Genomic DNA, 26,218 nt, shown 5'->3' with positions numbered 1-26,218 from the left:
TCTACGCGAGCAATCTGTGTAACCATGGATTACGGATAAAACCGTTGGTGTGCGAGGATGTTGTTCATCCTCAAGAAATTCATTTATATTTAGAATTGTTTATACCTTCCTACTAGTGGATTAAGTACGACTACGGCGAATTAATTTGTGAGTATGTAAACAACGCGCCTTTCGAACATGGAAGCTACATTTGAACTGTGAGTTTCATTTTCATGCATCAAATATTCATCATCATGGGTCTGTGACTTCATATAAATATTCTTCTCCGTATGTTTTCCGAACTTTAAGCGGTGCTTTTGAAATCGTTTGATTTTTTAAATTAATGTAATCATAAAAAAAGATCTTTTCAGTATTGGTAATTCTCCTACTGAAACAAGGGTTTTTCATTTGTAATTTTCTAAAAGCTTGCTCCCAAAATTTTGGCTATTGTTATTTTATATTTAAAGCAATGTTCTCGGGATTTACGGGGTGGTTTTGTTTCGCCCTAAAGAAATGTATAATTCATTTGTGTAATGCCTGAAGGAGTTCCCACAAGCGTCTATTTCTAGTCTTCGGTCTCTTGTTGAGTCTATTTATTTTGGTGTCATGCTTTCTCTCTATTTTATCTTAACTCTGATATTCATTTTCCTCGAATCCCTTTTGTTCTTTTCTCGTGTTCCATTATTGTGGGACCCTTGCGATTGGTGCCTCGAAAATTTTGCCGCACCGTAACAATGGCGACGTTTACTTTTTTAACGATTGTTGATGATTGATTGACTGATTGTTGTGGGTGGATTTTGCCTTTGGAGCATGAATTCGGATTTCTGCGCCATTTTTCTGGTGTACTTTGTTTCTTGGTTTATGTTTTAATTATCCTTTCGGGGAATATCTGTTTATTTTCGTCCGATTTTCTGTTGGCTTTTTGGGCCTATTTCGGGTTCATAATTGAGACCTTTTTAAAATCTTGACGCTTGTGAAAGCTCATGGCAATAAAATTGAACCTGGTCCAGTGTTTTCTGAAACCTGAAAAGTAATTACCAATCTTGGTGGAAATTCGTTGAGATTGCAGTTAGGTAACTTAACTCTTGCCGTAGGCCTACTTAAGCTACCAGGTTGTATTCTTTTAACTTTATTTATATGATGGCCGTCTTTGAATTTGTGAGTTAACCGTTAATTTCTTCTTTTCCCTAGTTATCTAAGTTTAATTTATGAATTAATTAACTTCATTACGTTGCAGCTGTTTGAGCCTAATTTAATTGCATTGTTTTCCCAAGTTGTTAAACACTCTTCAATATTTTAATATTAAATCCTTTTAAACTCCATTCTTTGTTGGTCTTTCTTTCAGTTAGTTGTACCGGTTAATACTGTACCCGTTTAACTTCCTGTCATCTCTAGGTTTCTTTATTTTAATTATTTTGTCTGGGGTTTATGCCCAGTGATTAATTTCATCTTATGTATTTATTTACCTTGACTTGTACTCGTACCAGCTCAAAGGACTGTACCGGCTGGTGCAATAATAATAATAATAATAATAATAATAATAATAATGATAATAATAATAATAATAATAATAATAATAATAATAATAATAATAATAATAATAATAATAATAATGTTCTGGACCGTCGTCAAATGTGCGGACCGCGCTGGAAACGGGCCCTGGACGGGGATTAACTAAAAATGCAGTCCGTCGGCAGGTTCAGTACCGCCAAGGCACCCTAGAAGGCACAACGCCGGATCTCCTGAAGGATTTGATCCATATTAAAAATGCTTATAGGGAAAAATGGCAAAGATTTAAGGACCGAACTGACCGGGTGGAATACCTGGACCTAGACCGGGAAGTACGAAATCGATTGCTGGAAAGAAAGATTGAAAAATAGGAGGAAACTTGCCGTAATCTATTAGAAAACGAACCAGATCGCGAATTTTGGCGAATTCTCGCAGAAAACAAGTCGGATCGCGAATTTCGGCGGATTATATATCTAAAACAATAAGCATTCAATTATAAATTTCAGTATAATACCGTAGCGAAGCACGGGTATATTGCTAGTTTGGAATAAAATGAATGTAGTACTGTACTTAACAAAAGTAAAGAGGAAGAAGTTTTAATTAAGAAATGGCTCTTCTCAGGATCGAATTTTGAGTTATTTAGTGAATTGTGGGGCTATAATTTGGAATAGGCCTAAATTGTTATTCTATACCAGGCCATACTACTACTACTACTACTACTACTACTACTACTACTAAGTGAGCCTCTGCCTTAAGTATGCACACTGCTCTTTCAAAACAGCGCGTCAGATTAGGGATCGCATAGCTGGAATACTATGATGATACTGTGTGTTACGAACCAGCTGTATCATAAAATGTATGAACCAGAGGAATGACATGCTAAAGAAGAAAGTTTTCTAACTCCCAGGCTATTTCCCGCTAATATTGTGTCAGGCTATTATACTCGGTACGCAGCAGTAGTCCCATCTATCGGAGTTGAGAGGCAGCATAAGAGACAAAGAACATCACAGCAAACAATGGTCAATGTAACGTTACTGTTGATCAATGCTATGCGCTTTTGATATTGTAGGTCTTCACATTTAGTTTTTTTTCGACTCTGAAATACCACGGTACGGTAAAACTGTTTAAAACATAAATGATCGGAAATTGTATTCCCTATAAATTTTGTTATGTAATACTTTTCGATAGCACCAATAACATAGGTATTTAAAAATTACATTTTAGTCGCCTTCCCCTAAACTACAATTCCATCCAGGGTCAATAAATTTGTTTATAGCTTAGACTGTTGTTTCTCATTCCCCGACTCTATATAACGATTTTCATTAAATTATGTTAACCCATTTTCTCGTGGCTCGGCGTTGATATGGACTTACCAACAAAATTACAATTTCATGAATATCTGTGTTTTCACAGTCGGTACGGTAAAAATGTATAAGACATAAATGGTCGGAAATTTAATTCTATATAACTTTTCGTTATGTAGTATTTATCGATACGACCACTAATAATTTAAATATTTGAGAATTACATTTTAGGCCTTCCCCTAAACTACCATTTCAATCAGTGTGAATAGAATGATTCATAGCCTAGATTATATCGGCTCATTCTCCGACTACGCATGCCAATTCCTCGGCTTTGAATACCAATTTTCATTACGATAGGACCACTAATAACATAAATATTTGAAAATTAAATTTTAGGCCTTTCCCTAAACTACCATTTCATTTAGCGTAAATAAAGTTATTTATAACCTAGATTGTAGCAACTTATTCCCCGACCTTGCATACCGATTTTCATTAAATCCTCTTTAGCCGTTTTCTAGTGATGCGTGTACAGACAGACAGACAGACAGACAGACAGACAGACAGACAGACAGACAGACAGACAGACAGATAGAAATTACGGAAAAGTAAAAAGTACATTTCCTTGTTACTGTGGACGTGACCGATACAGAAATACCATTCCTTTCAAATTCTGAGCAATGTACAGACAAAACTCTTATTTTACATATATAGATTATTTACTCCCCTGTGGGTGGGGGCGGTAGAATAAAACCCACGGTATCCGCTGCCTGTCGTAAGGGGCGACTAAAAGGGATCCCAGGGGCTGTGAACTTTGGAGCATGGGTTGGCAACCACGGGGCCCTCAGCTGAGTATCGGCATTGCTTCCACTTACTTGTGCCAGGTTCCTCACTTTCATCTATCCTATCCGACCTCTCTTGGTCAACCCGTCTTCTTTTCAGACCCCGACAGTATTACGTGTGGAGGCCTAGGGAGTCTTTCATTATCATGCCTATCGTGACCCTTGCCTTCCTTTGGCCGATAGCTTCATTTTCGAAGTGTCGGACACCTTCCATTTTTTCTCTGATTAGTATTATATAGAGGATGGTCGCCTAGTTGTACTTCCTCTTAAAACAATAGTCACCACCACCACCACCACCTTATATTATTTACAAAATTTTATTCATCGTGTCTTGTGTATTTACATACATAACTAACGCTTATACCTTAGTATAGAGTAATAAATAAGTTACAAGATTGTGAGCAACTGCAACGGGACCTCGGTAATGTTGTGAGGTGGACAGCAGGCAATGGTATGTTGTAAACGGGGTGAAAAGTCAGGTTGTGAGTTTCACAAATAAGAAAAGTCCTCTCAGTTTTAAATAATGCGTTGATGGGGTGAAAGTTCCTTTTGGGGATCATTGTAAGTATTTAGGTGTTAATATAAGGAAAGATCTTCACTGGGGTATTCACATAAATGGGATAGTAAATAAAGGGTACAGATCTCTGCACGTGGTTATGAGGGTGTTTAGGGGTTGTAGTAAGGATGTAAAGGAGAGGGCATATATGTCTCTGGTAAGACCCCAACTAGAGTATGGTTCCAGTGTATGGGACCCTCACCAATTACCTGATTCAAGAACTGAAAGAAAATCCAAAGAAAATCAGCTCGATTTGTTCTGGATTATTTCCGACAAAAGAGTAGCTTTACGAAAATGTTGCAAAGTTTGGGTTAGGAAGACTTGGGAGCAAGTCGACGATCTGCTCGATTAAGTGGTATGTTCCGAGCAGTCAGTGGAGAGATGTGGGAGGATATCAGTAGACGAATAAGTTTGAGTGGTGTCTTTAAAAGTAGGAAAGATCACAATATGAAGACAAAGTTGGAATTCAAGGGGACAAACATTCATTCATAGGAAGGGGCGTTAGGGATTGGAATAACTTACCAAGGGAGATGTTCAATAAATTTCCAATTTCTTTGAGATCATTTAAGAAAAAGTTACGAAAACAATAGATATGGAATCTGCCACCTGGGCGACTGCCCTAAATTCAGATCAGTATTGACTGATTGTACGTGGAATTACTTCAAATAATACTGCTCAATTGCTATAAGATAAAAATGTACATTGCGTGACTATTGTGTCTCATAAATGAATTAAATAATTTGAACTTCCTGTTACTTCTAGTAATTTGTGTGGCAAATATGTTATACTGGGAATTAATGGGGGTATTACAATACGCCAGGAATGAAACTTTTTCTCAATTACATTGAAAACTTAATATTTTTTAAATTCTTCATTCCATAGTCTCCGTATATGAATTATGAATATGTGACGGCTACTTACCACGGACTGTAGGACCAGCAGACAGATGAAGCTCAAGATGTGTGTCATGGTTATTGATACGTTTTTCGAATCCTCGAGTCGGTTTATATATATTCCCAGTGAATGATATCAAGGAATATGGGCGAATAGGGCATTAAGGGGTTATGAATTTACAATGATAAGATTCGTGAGAATTAGTGCACGATTAATGTTTATATCCTTAAGGATCGTTAACTGTTAAACGAGTTTCGCTTCCGATTAAAATTCTAGAGAAGGTTTATTGTATTTCTAAAACACTAAAACAGCTAGAAACTTGTAACAACTACCATTTATGTTTCAAAAATATTGCTTAAGATAAACATCGAATGTACGTTTCTTCAGAAAGGAATAAATGAGACGAGCTGTAATTATCTTTAAAATATCCTCGTATTACTTGGTTGCTAGTAAACTGCGCTATCTCGTTTGTGGCTCTTAAACATTTAAGGTATAACGCTAACCTGTGGATAAACAGATTAAAAAGTTCATAACCAAAATGATGCTTGCCGTTTTTCTGAACGTGAAAGATAACCTTCAACACTTAAAGAAATTCATGATCTATGCTGAGAATACCCATGATCTCATCTTATTCCTCACCATTAAACGACACCCGAATGACGTAACTGGGGGGTTGAACATTAGAATTTGTAAATAATATAAGTTGAAATTATCTCATACATGCTCCAACCGCGTCCCTAGACGTACTCATGACGAAGATCAATCAATCAATCAATCAATCAATCAATCAATCAATCAATCAATCAATCAATCAATCAATCAATCAATCAATCAATCAATCAATCATTAAATCAATCAATCAATCATTAAATAAATAAATAAATAAATAAAATAAATACTGATCTGCATTTAGAACAGTCGGATACGAAAGGGTGATTGGTAAATGTGGGGAAGATATGGAAGCTAATGGGAATGGGAAGCGTTTGCTGGACTTCTGTGCTAGTATGGGTTTAGCAGTTACGAATACATTCTTCAAGCATAAGGCACGCACATGGGAGGCTAGGGGTACTAAGCGTAAGGCACACACATGGGAGACTAGGGGTACCAGATCCATAAAAGACTATATCATAACAGACTTAGAATTCAGGAAATCTGTTAGGAATGTACGATTTTTTGCGGATTTTTCAATGATACAGACCACTATCTGATCTGTAGTGAACTAAGTATCTCTAGGCCTAGGATAGAGAAAGTGAAATCTGTCTGCAAACGAATAAGGGTAGAAAATCTCCAGGACGAGGAAATTAGACAGAAGTACATGGATATGATTAGTGAGAAAATTCGAACAGTAGACAGTAAGCAGGTTCAGGATATAGAAAGTGAATGGGTGGCATACAGGGATGCTGTAATAGAAACAGCAAGGGAATGCCTAGGAACAACTGTGTCTAAAGATGGGAAAAGGCGAACATCTTGGTGGAATGATTAAGTGAGAGCAGCCTGTAAACGTAAAAAGAAGGCTTATCAGAAATGGCTCCAAACAAGGGCAAAGGCAGACAGGGATTGGTACGTAGATGAAAGAATCAGAGCGAAACAAATAGTTGTTGAATCCAAAAAGGAGTCATGGGAAGATTTTGGTAATAACCTGGAAAGGCTAGGTCAAGCAGCAGGGAAATCTTTCTGGACATTAATAAAGAATCTTAGGAAGGGAGGGAAAAAGGAAATGAACAAAGTTTTGAGTAATTCAGGTGAACTCATAATAGATCCCAGGGAATCACTGGAGAGGTGGAGGGAATATTTTGAACATCTTCTCAATGTAAAAGGAAATCATCCTGGTGGTGTTGCAAACAGCCAAGCTCATGGGGAGGAGGAAAATGATGTTGGTGAAATTATGCTTGAGGAAGTGGAAAGGATAGTAAATAAACTCCATTGTCATAAGGAAACAGGAATAGATGAAATTAGACCTGAAATGGTGAAGTATAGTGGGAAGGCAGGGATGAAATGGCTTCATAGAGTAGTAAAATTAGCGTGGAGTGTTGGTAAGGTACCTTCAGATTGGACAAAAGCAGTAATTGCACCTATGTATAAGCAGGGGAACAGGAAGGATTGCAATAACTATCGAGGTATCTCATTGATTAGTATACCAGGCAAAGTATTCACTGGCATCTTGGAAAGGAGGGTGCGATCAGTCATTGAGAGGAAGTTGGATGAAAACCAGTGTGGTTCCAGACCACAGAGAGGCTGCCAGGATCAGATTTTCAGTATGCGCCAGGTAATTGGAAAATGCTACGAGAGGAATTGGCAGTTGTGTTTATGTTTCGTAGATCTAGAGAAAACATATGACAGGGTACCGAGGGAAAAGATGTTCGCTATACTGGGGGACTATGGAATTAAAGGTAGATTATTAAAATCAATCAAAGGCATTTATGTTGACAATAGGGCTTCAGTGAGAATTGATGGTAGAATGAGTTCTTGGTTCAGGGTACTTACAGGAGTTAGACAAGGCTGTAATCTTTCACCTTTGCTGTTTGTACTTTACATGGATCATATGCTGAAAGGTATAAAATGGCAGGGAGGGATTCAGTTAGGTGGAAATGTAGTAAGCAGTTTGGCCTATGCTGACGACTTGGTCTTAATGGCAGACTGTGCCGAAAGCCTGCAGTCTAACATCTTGGAACTTGAAAATAAGTGCATTGAGTATGGTATGAAAATTAGCCTCTCGAAGACTAAATTGATGTCAGTAGGTAAGAAATTCAACAGAATTGAATGTCAGATTGGTGATACAAAGCTAGAACAGGTCGATAATTTCAAGTATTTAGGTTGTGTGTTTTCCCAGGATGGTAATATAGTAAGAGAGGTTGAATCAAGGTGTAGTAAAGCTAATGCAGTGAGCTCGCAGTTGCGATCAGCAGTACTCTGTAAGAAGGAAGTCAGCTCTCAGACGAAACAATCTTTACATCTGTCTGTTTTCAGACCAACTTTGCTTTACGGGAGCGAAAGCTGGGTGGACTCAGAATATCTTATTCATAAGTTAGAAGTAACATACATGAAAGTAGCAAGAATGATTGCTGCTAAAACAGGTGGGAACAATGGCAGGAGGGAACTCGGAATGAGGAGATAAAGACTAATTTAGGAATGAACTCGATGGATGAAGCTGTACGCATAAACCGGCTTCGGTGGTGGGGTCATGTGAGGCGAATGGAGGAGGATAGGTTACCTAGGAGAATAATGGACTCTGTTATGGAGGGTAAGAGAAGTAGAGGGAGACCAAGACGACGATGGTTAGACTCGGTTTCTAACGATTTAAAGATAAGAGGTATAGAACTAAATGATGCCACAACACTAGTTGCAAATCGAGGATTGTGCCGCAAAAAAGCCTTACCTCCGATTCCACTCCTTTACTCATATCGTTTATATATATATATATATAAGAAAACATAAAGGTCCGATAATACTGCCTTGAGGATTTCCCCTCTTAATTATTACGGGGACAGATAAAGCATCACCTACTTTAATCCTCTGAGATCTATTTTCTAGAAATATAGCAACCCATTCAGTCACTCTCTTGTCTAATCTAATTAAACTCATTTTTCCCAGTAGTCTCCCATGATCCACCCTATCAAATGCTTTAGACAGGTCAATCGCGATACAGTCCATTTGACCTACAGATTCCAAGATATCTGCTATAGCTTGCTGGAATCCTACAAGTTGAGCTTCAGTGGAATAACCTTTCCTAAAACCAAATTGCCTTCTATCAAACCAGTTATTAATTTCACAATCATGTCTATAATAATCAGAAAGAATGCCTTCCCAAAGCTTACATACAATGCACGTCAAACTTACTAGCCTGTAATTTTCAGCTTTATGTATATCACCCTTTCCCTCCTACGCAGAGGCTACTACAGCAACTTTCCATTTATTTCGTATAACTCCTTCAAAACAACAATAATCAAATAAGTATTTCAGAAATGGTACAACATCCCAGCCTATTGCCTTTATTATATCCCCCGAAATCTTATCATTTCCAGCTGCTTTTCCAGCTTTCTACTATTGTATATTACTGTAAATGTCATTTTTATCATAGGTACATTTTAATACTATTTCAGTATTAATCACCTCCCCTATCTGGACATTTTCCTGTAACCAACTATCTTTACATACTGCTGACTGAATACTTCTGCCTTTTGTAGATCCTCGCATACACACTCCCCTTGTTCATTAATGATCCCTGGAATTTCCTTCTTTGAACCTGTTTCTGCCTTAAAGTACCTATACATGCTATTCTATTTTTCACTAAAATTTGTATAACCTCAATTATGCTTGATATCATGGTATCCTTAGCTGACTTCTTTGATAGATTGAATTTTCTAGTAAGTTCCTTCAATTTCTCCTTACTTCCACAGCCATTTCTAACTCTGGTTCTTTCCAACCTGCACCTTCTTATTAGTCTCTTTATATATCTTTTATAATATAGTGGATATTTATCATTCCTACCACTTTTAAAGGTACAAACCTATCTTCACATCCCTCAACAATTGCTTTAATCCCATCCCAGAGTCTGTTTACATTTTATTTATCATTTTCCAGCGATCATGGTTACTTTTTATAAACTCCCTCATGCCTCTTTCATCAGCCATATGGTGCTGCCTAATATTCCTTATTTTAATACCTTCCTTTCTTTCACATTTATTTTTAACTACAACTAAAACAGCTTCGTAATCACTAATACCATCCATTACTTCGGTTTCTCTACAGAGCTCATCTGGTTTTACCAGCAGCACATCCAAAATGTTCTTCCCTCTAGTTGGTTCCATCACTTTCTGAATCAGGTGCCCTTCCCATATTAACTTATTCGCCACTTGTTTTTCAAGCTTCCTGTCGTTCTCATTACCTTCCCAATTGACATCTGGAAAACTGAGATTACCTGCTGCTATCACATTCCTTTCCATATCATTTCCAACATAGCTGATTATCATATCAAATTATTCTGAATCAGCGTCTGCGCTACCCTTTCCCGGTCTGTACACTCCAAAGACATCAAGTTGCCTATTATTTTTAGAGATAAGTCTTACACCCGGAATTTTATGTTTTTCATTCTTAACTTTTTCGTAATTCACCGGAATGTTTACTCCCCCGCCTACCATTCCTATCCTATCTCTAAGATACACACTCCAGTTCCGTGAGAATATTTCTGCATCCATTGTAAAATTTCTCAGCCATGATTCAACTCCTATTACAATATCTGGTAAGTATATATCTATTAAATTACTTAATTCGATCTCTACTTTACAATACTTCTACAGTTGAACACTAACATTTTTATGTCCTCCCTGCTTGATTTCCAGTTCCCTGTTCCCTAGCACCGCTCCCTTGACCACCCCGTTTCCCTGAATGTACCCATCTATAACCCTTCTAATCAAATTTCCTAAGTTATTTGTACCACTGCGGTTTAAGTGAAGGCCATCTGAGCGCAGATCCGTGTCTCCTACCCACCATCCATTACTTCGGTTTCTCTACAGAAATCGCACTCCCAGTTTTCCACATACCTACTCCATCGTCTCATTTAAATTCCCAATCACATTCCAGTCATTATCCCTCCTACACAGTATTCCACTGATAACAATCTGCGCTTCCTTAAACGTGATCCGTGCTCTATTTACCAGATTCCACACATCTCCAACTATTTTGGTACTTGTACCGGCTTGTCTTACGTTGTTAGTACCAACGTGAAACACTACCACCTTCTCCTTCCCTCTTCCTTCTCTTCTACTTTCCTCAAGATCTGCCTCAACCTAATTCCTGGAAAACACTCTACTCTGGTTCCCATTCCTCCACATACTTTCCCCACATGTCTAACGATGGAATGCCCCATGACCAGAGTCTCAACCCTACCCACCTCATTTGATCCCCTCCCCTCCTGGTCAGCCCTATCTTTCCTGATAGCTGCAGAAGCTACTTCCTCCTCTCTTTTCTCCCTCCCATGACCCTGTTCCACCGTCTTGTCTTTTCCACTACACTATATTTCCCTTTCTTACCTTGTCCCTTCCTCCTACTTCCACACATCACAGCAACAGTTCCCTGTTACTCATCTTTCCACTGTTGTTCTACCTGCAGTGACTCCTATGGATTTCTCACAGACGCCTGTCCTGAATTCTGATCGTTAACAGAGCCCTTAGCCTGCAATCTCCTTCCCCTCAAAACATTAGATCACCTGTCTTCTACAATTCCCCCAATTCCTTCCCATCCCTCCTTTACCTCTACTGTATCCTGTACATTATTTGAGGGAGGCCTAGTTTCCTTCCTGTCCTCTGGGAGAATCATAATTATCTCTCTCAAACTCTCCAACTCCTTCCTCATTCTCCTTAATGCCTGGCCACACCAACTGTTCCTACACTTGCACTCCTTATCCATTATTTAAGGAATAATCGGAAGAAAGGAAAAAATAAAATAACTTATGCCTTCTGCTCACGGTAAAATTTTCTGTCAAATTTATTGTACAATAATTAATTTTATAAAATATCTGTTGCTCACGGTCAAATTCTAGTTTATAAAACCTTTGATAAAACTTTTAATAAAATAGGACATGTTATATTCCGTACAATTAATTTGACGAAACGAACCAATCAGCGAAGCTGACATCACGACGATGCTGGCGCTACGTCGTGAGAAGTTTGTGAAGCTCGATTGTAAACAAACACTTCTTTCTAAAATGGCCGGATCCGGGTGGACTAAGGAAGCTGTTAGTGTTTTACTAGATGAATATCATAAATATCCTTGTTTGTACGAAGTTAAAACACCACTTTACCACAACAGAAATGCAAGAAGAGAGGCAGAAAACACAATCGCCGAATTCCTATATGAATGCTGGTCTTCTAACCATAACTAATATTCGACCAAGGACAGCAATCCTCTACCATCCTCTCTTGTTTTGATCCAATGCTGAATCCAGCATTTCCTGGAATTTCTTTTCTTCCTTTTTACCACTATACAACATATAATTGCAGCTAAAGCAGCGAGTTGTGCTTTGTTTTTTGGAGCCATACTCTCAAACACACTGTAGGGTGAACAGCTGATTCTTAGTTTAAAATTTATCGACTGATGGTAGCACAAACACATATTAGTTCAGAAGTGAGTTCATAGATGGCCATTGTAATGCTTCCACGGATTAAAAAAAATGATTTTACCGTGAGCAACACAACTTGTTTCACCAAATTTTTATAAAATTAATTGTACAACAAATTTTACGAAATATTTTACCGTGAGCAATAGGCATTATTCTGTGCAAAATAAATATGAGAGGAATGAAATATTGCCTATGAAAATGAAAGGAAAGGAATATTGTCTAGAATAGTTCACAAGAATCACACAACAACAAGGAAATTGATATAAGCTTTTACTACACTACAATACTACCTAGTTTTCGAATATTTTCCACAACACCCTAACAAATGAAAATTGCTGTTAATTACTGAAAACCGAAAGTAATGCACAAGAATTAGACCTGCACATTCTTAATTGCAGTTAAGTCTACCATAATTACTGCAACAGAATTCTAGTAAGAGAGTTAATACAGATACCACAGATACTACAGATACTACAGATACTACATATACTACAGATACTACAGATACTACACATCACAAATATTTCACAGTAATAGTATAAACACACTAATTTATAAGAAGATACCTACTATAATACACTACAATTATTTTAAACTACGTCCAGGCGTATACTAATTATAATAAACAGGTTATTACTAAGCACAAACTGAATTGAAAATTACAAGTAAAGTAAGACTACTCAAAATAATAGAATATATATTCTAATTTTTAATACGTCACTACAATTCACTGCAACAGTTTTTAAACTACGTTCAGACGTATCCTAATTACAATAGATTATTATTAAGCACAAATAGAAATGAATATTGCAATTATGCCTAAAGTTTGAAATTCGCAAGGACTACACTTCATGTCTCCTGACTACATAGGAATATGCACACCATCAGAACAAGTTTCATATTGATTGTAAAGAAAAATTATTGTTGTATGCAGTATACTGCAGGAGTAGACAATACATCACACAAATATAGTCCTACAGTACTCCATGGTAAGGTTAAATGCATAGGAAGGAGAACAATAGGAATGTTGTTCTGACATCAACGAGCATATGCGCTTGGTAGGCGTGCACATGATTCCTAACGTCGGAATCTAACATAAATCAAAAGTGGAATTTGACTAGTGAATATTCTTTCGTTAAATGATCTTCGTGAATATTTAAATAATTGTAATTTTGAAAATCGACAATGGTGTTTGTACAAATTATCGTTAAAATCTTCGCATTTGTATCTGATGTAACTAGCACATGGCCTTCGAGAGTATTACAAGGAGTAGTACTGTAAGGTTTGGACTGACCGTAATTCTTATGTATTTCCTTAAATTGTGTCATAGAATAATCATATGTTAATTTCTTCACGGATGGTAACCTGCTTTGTCGCCCTATATGCAGTAACGTAAATTAATTCATGAGGAAGGTACGCCAATCTTGAATGTTAAAATCTTATGACAACATTCAGGTTCGTGGATGACCGTGGTACATTCCGTGGACTAGATTTCTTTTATAGGTATCTTGAGACTGTGATGTAGTAAGAAGCTCTCCGAAATTATGTTTTTACTGGTTCGCTCATATGTGAAGTGCAGTTTGTATGCTATGTTATGTGTACACCCATATGTTATTACTTGTTTCACGGTGAACATTAAAAATAATAATATATATATATTGTTGTACAGAGGTCTCTGTAGCAAAACTCTGAACCTTACTTGTGTCTAGACTTGCTATTGTTTTGGTAGTATGTTGCCAAACGCTACAGCAACATTGATGTCAAATCACTTTCAATTTGGAACTTTTATTTCATTTACACTGACTGACAGAGCAAATGCAACACCAAGAAGGAGTGGTCAGAACTTTATGCCAATTGCAGGGTAGACTGACGTCACTGAGGTATGCTCATGATGTGAAATGCGCCGCTGTCCTGCGCACGTAGCGAACGATAAATGGGACACGGCGTTGGCGAATGGCCCACTTCGTACCGTGATTTCTCAGCCGACAGTCATTGTAGAACGTGTTGTCGTGTGCCACAGGACACGTGTATAGCTAAGAATGCCAGGCCGCCGTCAACGGAGGCATTTCCAACAGACAGACGACTTTACGAGGGGTATGGTGATCGGGCTGAGAAGGGCAGGTTGGTCGCTTCGTCAAATCGCAGCCGATACCCATAGGGATGTGTCCACGGTGCAGCGCCTGTGGCGAAGATGGTTGGCGCAGGGACATGTGGCACGTGCGAGGGGTCCAGGCGCAGCCCGAGTGACGTCAGCACGCGAGGATCGGCGCATCCGCCGCCAAGCGGTGGCAGCCCCACACGCCACGTCAACCGCCATTCTTCAGCATGTGCAGACACCCTGGCTGTTCCAATATCGACCAGAACAATTTCCCGTCGATTGGTTGAAGGAGGCCTGCACTCCCGGCGTCCGCTCAGAAGACTACCATTGACACCACAGCATAGACGTGCACGCCTGGCATGGTGCCGGGCTAGAGCGACTTGGATGAGGGAATGGCGGAACGTCGTGTTCTCCGATGAGTCACGCTTCTGTTCTGTCAGTGATAGTCACCGCAGACGAGTGTGGCGTCGGCGTGGAGAAAGGTCAAATCCGGCAGTAACAGTGGAGCGCCCTACCGCTAGACAACGCGGCATCATGGTTTGGGGCGCTATTGCGTATGATTCCACGTCACCTCTAGTGCGTATTCAAGGCACGGTAAATGCCCACCGCTACGTGCAGCATGTGCTGCGGCCGGTGGCACTCCCGTACCTTCAGGGGCTGCCCAATGCTCTGTTTCAGCAGGATAATGCCCGCCCACACACTGCTCGCATCTCCCAACAGGCTCTACGAGGTGTACAGATGCTTCCGTGGCCAGCGTACTCTCCGGATCTCTCACCAATCGAACACGTGTGGGATCTCATTGGACGCCGTTTGCAAACTCTGCCCCAGCCTCGTACGGACGACCAACTGTGGCAAATGGTTGACAGAGAATGGAGAACCATCCCTCAGGACACCATCCGCACTCTTATTGACTCTGTACCTCGACGTGTTTCTGCGTGCATCGCCGCTCGCGGTGGTCCTACATCCTACTGAGTCGATGCCGTGCGCATTGTGTAACCTGCATATCGGTTTGAAATAAACATCAATTATTCGCCCGTGCCGTCTCTGTTTTTTTCCCAACTTTCATCCCTTTCGAACCACTCCTTCTTGGTGTTGCATTTGCTCTGTCAGTCAGTGTATATTTTGCTGGCTTATTATTTACTAATTTGAACTTTAAGGAGGTTATACACGAAAAGACTGACTTATCTTAACTGAAAAGGCATACCGCGATTATTGAGTAAGGAATTGCAAACACGAAACGAATGGACAAGCATCCATGTGTTATTTATTAATTGCCACTAGAAGAGGGAGATATTCCACAACAAATGCCATGTAATTATTTAATTCTGTCCTCCGGGTGTATTGGCTGATTCCCCCTGTTATAATCACGACCTGAAATACAATCCCACTTAACGTTCGGATTCCATTGTTGGATGCGCTAGCGGGTGGTTGGCTGTTATCTCAGTGATAAAGTAGTTAATAATTGCAGAAATTTGATTTTGCGTATGTGTGATACATTCAGCTCAACATATAATTGTGTTTAGTGTTTGTTTGTAGTAATCTGCGATTAGTGGTATTTATTTACAGTTTTCTCACTGTGTTGTTCCGTAGGCGTTCGCTAGATAACAACCTGTAGTTTAGGACTGAGTGAAAGAAGAAATATCTCTTTCATTTTAATAGTATTATTAGTTTGTTGATAAAATAACTTACAAAGACGTGATATTAAAAAGAGTCGTAACTTCGGCAGCGGTTATTGTCTATTAGAGCAAGCATTTGACAGGGTATTTCAAAAAGCAGCCCAATGGTCCCATCTATCACGAAGGAAATAACTTCTGTAAATAAAGCGATACTGTTGTAAATTTTGTTCATAAAAGGATTTCAACAGTATAGACAGTATTTCACTGGCGAAAAATTTAACAGTCGTAATTGTTATTGATTATTGTCACTCTTCGTATTCGTATTCGTGAACAGAGGGTGTAGTTTATCAAGAAAATATAAATAAAAACAGCTGATTCTTGTATTCCGATCATTTGTAGTCGTGAGTAGGCAGTTAAAGTACCCGCAGTGGTAAGTATAAGTTAGGAAACATGTTAGAAAGGTTATAGTGAGTTACATTCAGGGAAACGGGGTGGCCTAGTGGGCGGTGCTAAGCAAACAGGGAACTGGGAATCAAGTAGGGATGACATAAAAATGTTAGTGCTCAACTGTAGAATCATTGTAAACAAAGGAATCGAATTAAGTAATTTAATAGATATATACTTACCAGATATTGTAATAGGAGTTGAATCATGGCTGAGAAATGATATAATGGATACAGAGATATTCTCACGGAACTGGAGTGTGTATCGTAGAGATAGGATAGGAATGGTAGGAGGGGGAGTATTCATTCTGGTGAAAGAAGAATTTGTAAGCTACGAAAAAGTTAAGGATGAAAAACATGAAATTATGGGTGTAAGGCTCTTCTCTAAAGGTAATAGGCAACTTGATGTCTTTGGAGTGTGCAGACCGGGAAAGGGTAGCGCTGACGCTGGTTCAGAACTATTTGATAAGATAATCAGCTATGTTGGAAATGATACAGAAAGGAATGTGAGAGTAGCAGGTGATCTCAATTTACCAAATGTCAATTGGGAAGGTAATGCGAACGACAGGAAGAATGACCAACAAATGGCAAATAAGTTAATATGGGAAGGGCACCTGATTCAGAAAGTGATGGAACCAACTAGAGGGAATAATATTTTGGATGTGGTGCTGATAAAACCAGATGAGCTCTATAGAGAAACAGAAGTAATAGATGTTATTAGTGATCACGAAGCTGTTTTTGTCGTAGTTAAAAATAAATGTGAAGAAAGGAAGGTATTAAAATTAGGTCTATTAGGCAGTACCATATGGCTGATAAAACAGTCATGAGGGAGTTTTTAAAAAGTAACTATGATCGCCGGAAAATGGTAAATAAAAAAATAAACAGACTCTGGGATGGGTTTAAAGCAATTGTTGAGGAATGTCAAAATAGGGTTGTTCCTTTAAAGGTGGTAAGGAATGGTAAGGATCCACTATATTATAACACAGACGTAAAGAGACTAAGATGGAGGGGCAGACTGGAAACAAATAGAGTTATAAATGGTTATGGAAGTAAGGAGAAATTGAAGAAACTTAGTAGGAAATTGAATCTAGCAAAGAAGTCAGCTAAGGATAACATGATGGCAAGCATAATTGGTGGTCATGCACATTTTAGTGAAAAATGGAAGGGTATGTATAGGTACTTTAAAGCAGAAACAGGTTCAAAGGAGGACATTCCAGGAATCATTAATGAACAAGGGGAGTGCGTATGCCAGAATCTACAAAAGGCAGAAGTATTCAGTCAGCAGCATGTAAAGATTGTTGGTTGCAAGGATAATATCCAGATAGGGGATGTGAGTAATACTAAAGAAGTATTAAAATGTACCTATGATAACAATGACATTTACAGTAAGATACAAAAGTTGAAAACTAGAAAAGCAGCTGGAATTGATAAGATTTCTGGGGATATATTAAAGGCAATGGGTTGGGATATAGTACGATATCTGAAATACTTGTTTGATTATTGTTTGGTTGAAGGAACTATAAAAATGAATGGAGATTTGCTATGGTAGCCCCTGTGTATAAAGGAAAGGGTGATAGACATAAAGCTGATTATTACAGGCGAGTCAGTTTGACAGGCATTGTATGTAAGCTTTGGGAAAGCATTCTTTCTGATTATATTAGGCATGTTAGGGAGATTAATAACTGGTTTGACAGAAGGCAGTTTGGGTAAAGGAAAGGTTATTCGACTGAAGCTCTGCTTGTAGGATTTCAGCAAGTTATAGCAGATATCCTGGATTCAGGGGGCCAAATGAACCGTATTGCGATTGACCTATCTAAGGAATTTGATATGGTAGATCGTGGAAGACTACTGGCAAAAATGGGTGCAATTGGACTAGAAAAAAGTGTGACTGAATGAGTGGCTATATTTCTAGAAGAGAGAACTCAGAGAATTAGAGTAAGCGAAGCTTTATCTGACCCTGTAGAAATTAAGAGGGGAATTCCTCAAGGCAGTATTATTGGACCTTTATGTTTTCTTATATATATCAATGATATGTGTAAAGAAGTGGAATCAGAGATAAGGCTGTTTGCAGATGATGTTATTGTGTACAGAGTAATAAATAAGTTACAAGATTGTGAGCGGCTGCAGGGTGACCTCGATAGTGTTGTGAGATGGACGGTGGATAATGGTATGATGATAAACGGGGTTAAAAGTCAGGTTGTGAGTTTCACAAATGGGAAAGTCCTCTTAGTTTTAATTACTGCATTGATGGGGGTGAAAGTTCCTTTTGGGGATCATTGTAAGTATCTAGGTGTTAATATAAGAAAAGACCTTCATTTGGATAATCACATAAATATAATTGTTAATAAAGGGTACAGATCTCTGCACATGGTTATGAGGGTATTTAGGGGTTGTAGTAAGAATGTAAAGAAGAGGGCATATAATTATTTGGTAAGATCCCAACTAGCGTATGTTTCCAGTGTATGGGACTCTCACCAGGATTACTTGATTAAAGAACTGCAATAATCCAAAGAAAAGCAGCTCAATTTGTTCTCGTGATTTCCGACAAAAGAGTAGTGTTACAAAAATGTTGCAAAGTTTGGGCTGGGAAGATTTGGGAGAAAGGAGACGAGCTGCTCGATTAAGTGGTATGTTCCGAGCTGTCAGAGGAGAGATGGCATGGGAGGACATCAGTAGACGAATAAGTTTGAATGGTGTCTTTAAAAGTAGGAAAGATCACAATATAAAGACAAAGTTGGAATTCAAGAGGACAAATTGGGGCAAATATTCGTTTATAGCAGGGGGATTTACGGATTGGAATAACTTACCAAGGGAAATAATCAATAATTTTCAAATTCCTTTGCGATCATTAAATAAAAGTCTAGGAAAACAACAGATAGGAAATCCGGCACCTGGGCGACTGCCCTAAATGCAGATCAGTAGTGATTGATTGATTGATTGAATTTCACACCATCGACATTTCAGTATTATGAGCGGTTAGCTAATAATCAAGCTCCTACATCCAATAATTGCAATTCAGTTCCCCGGCGTAGTTGAGATAGAAATACTTTTCAGAAAATATTGTAAACAACCTTTTATTTTTCAGCATTTAAGGACACTTTTATTCTCCGTCCAGCGAAGGAAGCAAAATAATAGTAATCCCCATCTGTAATATTCACATAACCACATTTCAGTTGAGAAGTGTACTGTAGGTACTGCCCCCATTTTTCCCGAGCTAAGCCCAGCCATCGAGCGAGAGATCCCAAGGTGGACCGTTCGATCGCTGGCTATCACTTTCTAGAGGCATTTAAGGGATGTTAAGGATTGATGACCAAGCAGGATAAAAAGAAATGTTAAAACAACACTCTGACATTTATTCACATAAGCAAACAATAAATGAAAATATTCTTACTGATATTTTATTGTTTTACATAGAACTTCCATAATATTGATTTTCTTCCTCCTTATTTAGAGTGACACGTGTTCTTAATCTCCAGCCTTACTGTGCTGTAATGAAAACCAAAGAAAAATTAGGCCTCTTGCCTTTCCAAATCAGAATATTTGATTGAAAGAATTTAAAAAAATTAACATAGAGGTTCGTAAAATAATTAACAACTGTCTTGCTAACGAGGGTTCTACAATAAATGTGTTCAAAGTTTTACCAATTCAAAGTAGTCTCAACACGTGGTTTTAAGATGTACTCAACTGAATTTATCATTTACAGTATTTAATATTAGTCAATGACACCAACATGAACTTCAGTAGAAAATGAAAATTGATTTCAAAATTCTCAAAATTAATTAATGATTATTTTGATTATTATTATTATTAATTTCTCATCATTTAATTAACCTATGTTTCACTGTCACACGATCGTGTTCTCATTAATTTTCAACTGCATCATTTACCTAATGATCGTCATTAGCATTTCAGAATAATTATTTTCAATTAATAATTAATGACTTGGTTTCACCATAACTCAAAGTAATCATGCGGCTAACGAACTTCTACTTCTGATCTTTGTATTTCATTTCCATTCAAATTAATCTTAAAATATTTCAAAGTTCAACTATAAATGAGTCAGAAATTTACATTATCCACGTGTGAGCTAGTTAAATAAATTTTATTTACAAATCGAGTGCCTTCGTAAAATAACGAGATGATCTTTCCTTTTAAATCTCGCTAATCAAGAAAATAAATCCTTTTCTAGTCTTCCTCGACTTAAGTTGATCAAACTTTCCCTTAAGGGCATGAAAATTACTTCTTAAGGCAACACACAACGATGAGTGTAATTTGCGTCGCAGCAAGTGCACGACCAGATCAAATTAAATGGGACCAACATGATACAAGAGAACTATACACATTTACATACACACACACATTCACACTAGGAAACACGTCTTTTATGTACATTATTTGCATCGAATCCTGTTTTGGCAAGTTTATTCATGATTTTTACGAGTGGTCAGGACGCGTAATATCTAGCAGAAATAATCTGTGTACTGAAATTATCCTTCATTAATGGTGGCTAGTGATCGAAGTCATGGGTATCACTTGGTAGAAACACATTTCACATATCAACGTAAGTTCAACTAACTCATGAAATTATAATGGAATATTCTAGTAAAATCCATAAGCACTACCATCGTTTGGGCTACAGGTTGAAACTATCGCGAGCGTGAGCCTTAATCGTATTATTTTTATTCCCTACCTGTGAAATACACTCGCAACACGTGCTCCAATAATTATAATCTATCTTGCGCTCCTAATACACAAGAATAAGTCAAATATCATCATTAAATCATCAATTGCTCAATTATACAACAAATATCCCTCAGGATTGGTCATATTCCAGACCCTTCATGAACAGAGCACATTCAATCTCACATATAAGGACTCTACAGTAAATTTATGGCTCACGAGCGTTTAATTCTGTTTTACCCGATCTTTAGTCAATATTATTATTATTTAAGTGATTATTACATCTACTGATCCTCGTGGAATATCGTAAAATTAGATGACTTCATCATAAATACAACAAGTGATCTTGAAAGACACTAGGTTCGACCCTATTCACTCAAAATGTACACGCAAATTTCAGTCCAGTAACTTTCAACATTACAAGGAAAGTAGATTTATCGTGTGGTCAGTGATTATTAAGTATAAAGCTCCTAAGCATGGGAAATCATTCGAAGACAACCTACATGTCTACTCTAATAGATTCAAAATTTCATTCACACGTACCTAGTCTACCACGACACCTTAAGAAGTGGAAAAATGAAATATTTCTAACTACAACAAACTAATAGATCTACGACTTAAAGAAGAAAGACCTCTAGTTGTACAAAAGGTAAGACAGATAAATTAAATTAAAAGGTACTCAAGTTTTAGATGGAGTTCGATTCCCGTCGACAGTCAATTATTCCAGCATTTTCCTCCGGTCAGTCTCCTTCCAATTACCAGATACGCCTCACATTTTACAGCTCCATGGAGGCTTTGTAGCAGGTGTCCCTTGATGAAGTTGTGTTGTCGGTGGTTGCGGAATTGTCCATCTTGAGGTGTTCAGCTTCTAAGACGACTTCCGTAGAATTCCGGTCACAAGCTGTAACTGAGATGACAAGATTAAGTATTTTGCACAAGCACACGTCGAATATTAATAGCTCGTCTACACAGTCACACTTAACTTGGTTCTTAAGGCGTTTTTATTCCATAGGAATTCACTAATTCTCGCTAAATTCTGGCAGAACGGGCATCGACTTGAACTGGAAATTATTTCTCCACGTGGTCCGATAACGTAGTGTCCCACACAGCAGCACAGCGAAGAATATTCCGAGAGAGCAACACAGCGAAGAATATTCAGAGAGAGCGATTTACTCGTAACAAGGCCTTTTTATCTTATCGGCCTGAGAGGTGTGATCTTCAACGAGAACGATAATTGGCTGATGGTCTCATTTAATTTGCTCAGACTATTCCAGATCCAGAATGTGAGTTGCGCGCGTGCGGCGGTTGTCACGTGGTTTGCTTTGAACTTGGCACAGTCCTGGCCGTGTATCACCCCTCTGAACGACGAAAAAAACTCGTTCTTAGCTCGCCACTACTCCCCAAATGACATGCTGCAGTTCCAAGCAGACAATAAAACTTTTACTTTCCACTTGTTGAAAATATTCACAATATCGCCAATTTTAACGGGGACAGTACGGTATATTAGATAGTATCTTGCCTGTTATATTCGTGTGTATTTTTGTGGGAACGGCAGGGTTCTTTCCTATTACAACATAGTAGGACAAAGTAGTACTAATATTAATCTGTCTACACGTTCAACTTTGTTGGTAATCTTTGAGTACCTACCGGTAGTTCTTACGAATACCTAATTTAGGCGTAATTGGAATTTTCATTTCTATTTATGCTTAGTAATACGCTAGGATACGTCTGAACGTAGTTTTTCGATTTATTTTCATTACTTAGTAAAGAATGGCTAACTTGATTTCTTTGGAGTGTGCAGACCTGGAAAGAGTAGTGCAGATGCTGATCCAGAATTATTTGATAAGATAATCAGCTATGTGGGAAATGATATGGAAAGGAACGTGATTGTATCGGATGACCTCAATTTACGAAATGTTATTTGGGAAGGTAATGCGAACGACAGGAAGCATGACCTACAAATGGCAAATAAGTTAATATGGGAAGGGCGCCTGATTCAGAAAGTAATGGAACCAACTACAGGGAAGAATATTTTGGATGCGGTACTGGTAAAACCAGATGAGCTCTATATAGAAACCGAAGTAATAAATAGTATTGGTGATCACGAAGCTGTTTGTGAAAGAAAGGATGATATTAAAGTTTGGACTATTAGGAAGTACCATATGGCTGATAAAAGGGGCTTGAGGGAGTTTTTAATAAGTAACTATGATCGGTGGAAAACAGCAAACAACATGCAAACAGACTCTGCGATAGGTTTAAGGCAATTGTTGAAGAATGTGAAATTAGGTTTGTTCCTTTTGAAGGTGAAAAGGAATGGTAAAGATCCACTATATTATAATAGGAAAATAAAAAGCCTAAGAAGGAGGTGCAGCTTTGAAAGAAGTAGAGTTAGAAATGGCTGTGGAAGTAAGGAGAAATTGAAGGAACTTACTAGGAAATTGGATCTAGCAAAGACGTCAGTTAAGGATAACATGATTGCAAACATAATTGGTGATCATACACATTTTAGTGAAAAATGGAAGGTTATGTACAGGTCCAAGAAGGACATTCCAGGAATTATTAATGAACAAGGGGAGTGTGTATGTGAGGATCTTCAAAAGACAGAAGTATTCAGTCAGCAGTATGTAAGATTGTTGATTACAAGGAAAATATCCAGATAGGGGAGGTGGGTAATAATAAAGAAGTATTAAAATTACCTATGATAACAATGACATTTACAGTAAAATACAAAAGGCGAAAACTAGAAAAGCAGCTGGAATTGATAAGATTTCTTGGGATATACTAAAGGCAATGGGTTGGAATATATTACCATATCTGAAATACTTATTTGATTATTGTTTGGTGTATAAAGGAAAGGTTGATAGACATAAAGCTAAAAATTACAGGCCGGTCAGTTTGACATGCATTGCATGTAAGCTTTGGGAAAGCATTCTTTCTGATTATATTAGACATGTATGCGAAATTAATAACTGGTTTGACAGAAGGCATTTTGGGTTTAGGAAAGGTTACTCCACTGAAGCTCAGCTTGTAGGATGTCAGCAAGATATAGCAGGTATCCTGGATTCAGGAGGCCAAATGGACTGTATTGCAATTGAACTACCTAAGGCATTTGATATGGTAGATCATGGAAGACTACTGGCAAAAATGAGTGCTATTGGACTAGAAAAAAGGGTGACTGATTGGGTGGCTATATTTCTAGAAAACTGAACTCAGAGATTTGGAGTAGGCGAAGCTTCATCTGACCCTGTAATAATTCCTAAAGGCAGTATTATCGGACATTTATATTTTCTTATATATATGGTATGTGTAAAGGAATAAGGCTGTTTGCAGATGATGTTATTCTGTACAGAGTAATAAATAAGTTACAAGTTTGTGAGCGGCTGCAGGGTGACCTCAATATTGTGATATGGACGGTAGGCAATGGTATGATGATAAACGGGGATAAAAGTCAGATTGTGAGTTTCACTAATAGGAAAAGTCCTCTCAGTTTTAATCACTGCGTTGATGGGTTGAAAGTTCCTTTTTGGGATCATTGTAAGTACCTTGGTGTTAATATAAGAAAAGACCTTCATTGGGGTAATCACATAAATATGATTCTTAATATAGCGTAGCAGTCACCGTGGTGTTGGTGTAGCATGCCTGCCTCTTACCCGTAGTCCCCTGGTTCGAATCGAGGCCAGGCCAGAGATTTTTACCTGGACCTGAGGGCTGGTTCGAGGTCCACTCAGTCTACGTGATTAGAATTGAGGAGCTAACTGACGTTGAGATAGTGGCCCCGGTCTAGAAAGCCAAGATAAACGGCCGAGAGAATTCGTCGTTCTGAGCAAACGACACCTCGTAATCTGCAGGCCTTCGGGGTGAGCAGCGGTTGCTTTTTAGTCCAAGGTCCTTCAGGGGCTGTAGTGCACTTGGTTTTTTTAATAAAGGGTACACATCTCTGCACGTTGTAATGACGGTATTTAGGGGTTGTAGTAAGGATGTAAAGGAGAGGGCATGTAAGTCTCTGGTAAGACCCCAACTAGAGTATGGTTCCAGTGTATGGGACCCTCACCAGGATTACTTGATTCAAGAAATGGAAAAATCCAAAGAACGAAGCAGCTCTATTTGTTCCCGGTGATTTTCGACAAAACAGTAGCTTTACAAAAATGTTGCAAAATATGGGCTGGGAAGACTTGGGAGAAAGGAGACGAGCTGCTCGATTAAGTAGTATGTTTCGAGCTGTCAGCTGAGAGATGGCGTTGGAGGACATCAGGAGACGAATATGTTTGAGTGGTGTCTTTAAAAGTTGGATAGATCACAATATGAAGATAAATTTGGACTTCAAGAGGACAAACTGGGGGGAATATTCGTTTATAGGAAGGGGAGTTAGGGATTGGAATAACATACCAAGGGTTATGTTCAATAATTTTCCTATTTGTTTTGCGATTTCTTAAGAATAAGCTAGGAAAACGACAGATAGGGTATCTGCCACCTGAACGACTGCCCTAAATGCAGATCAGTATTGATTGATTGATTGATTGATTGATTGATTGATTGATTGATTGATTGATTGATTGATTGATTGATTGATTGATTGATTGATTTCAAAATTTTACACTGTGGCTTACAACAACAAATAAATGATTACAAGTTATACTAGTTTAACATTCTAAATCCAGAATCATGATATACAAATTAACGCCCCCTTAAGTATTTCCAGTGCTTCATACTAAGGCTTACAATACTATAGGTTGAGTTTACTACTGGCTTAACATTACAACACCGTAATATACAAATTCACACGTACCGTAAGTAATTAAAATTTTACACAGTGGCTTATAGTAGATTGAGCGTCCGAATTACTATAACCTCAGCTTTGTAAATAAAGCACGTTCATATATACAAATTCACACATACCTTAAATAATTCAAATGCATTAACACTGCAATAATCTGCCTTCCATTTAAATAAGATACAACACATAAATGTTTGCACGCAATTTGCTGAATGCTGGAGTCTATTTTTGAAGCACATTGTATTAAATGGAAAAGGCTCTAAGAAGGCTGCAGGTAGTGCATTCCAGGCATCAACTCCCCGATTTATAAACGAATATTTACCACAGTTAATTTTCTGCAATCTACCTTTTTCCTTATGCGGATGATCTGTCCTACTTTTGTTACAGGGCTTTCCTGGTCTTCTGTTCA

The sequence above is a fragment of the Anabrus simplex genome, chromosome 1 (genome assembly GCF_040414725.1).
Source record: "Anabrus simplex isolate iqAnaSimp1 chromosome 1, ASM4041472v1, whole genome shotgun sequence".
In the NCBI taxonomy this organism is placed as follows: domain Eukaryota; kingdom Metazoa; phylum Arthropoda; class Insecta; order Orthoptera; family Tettigoniidae; genus Anabrus; species Anabrus simplex.
The sequence above is the reverse complement of the archived record's forward strand: the minus strand, read 5'-3'. Positions refer to the sequence as shown.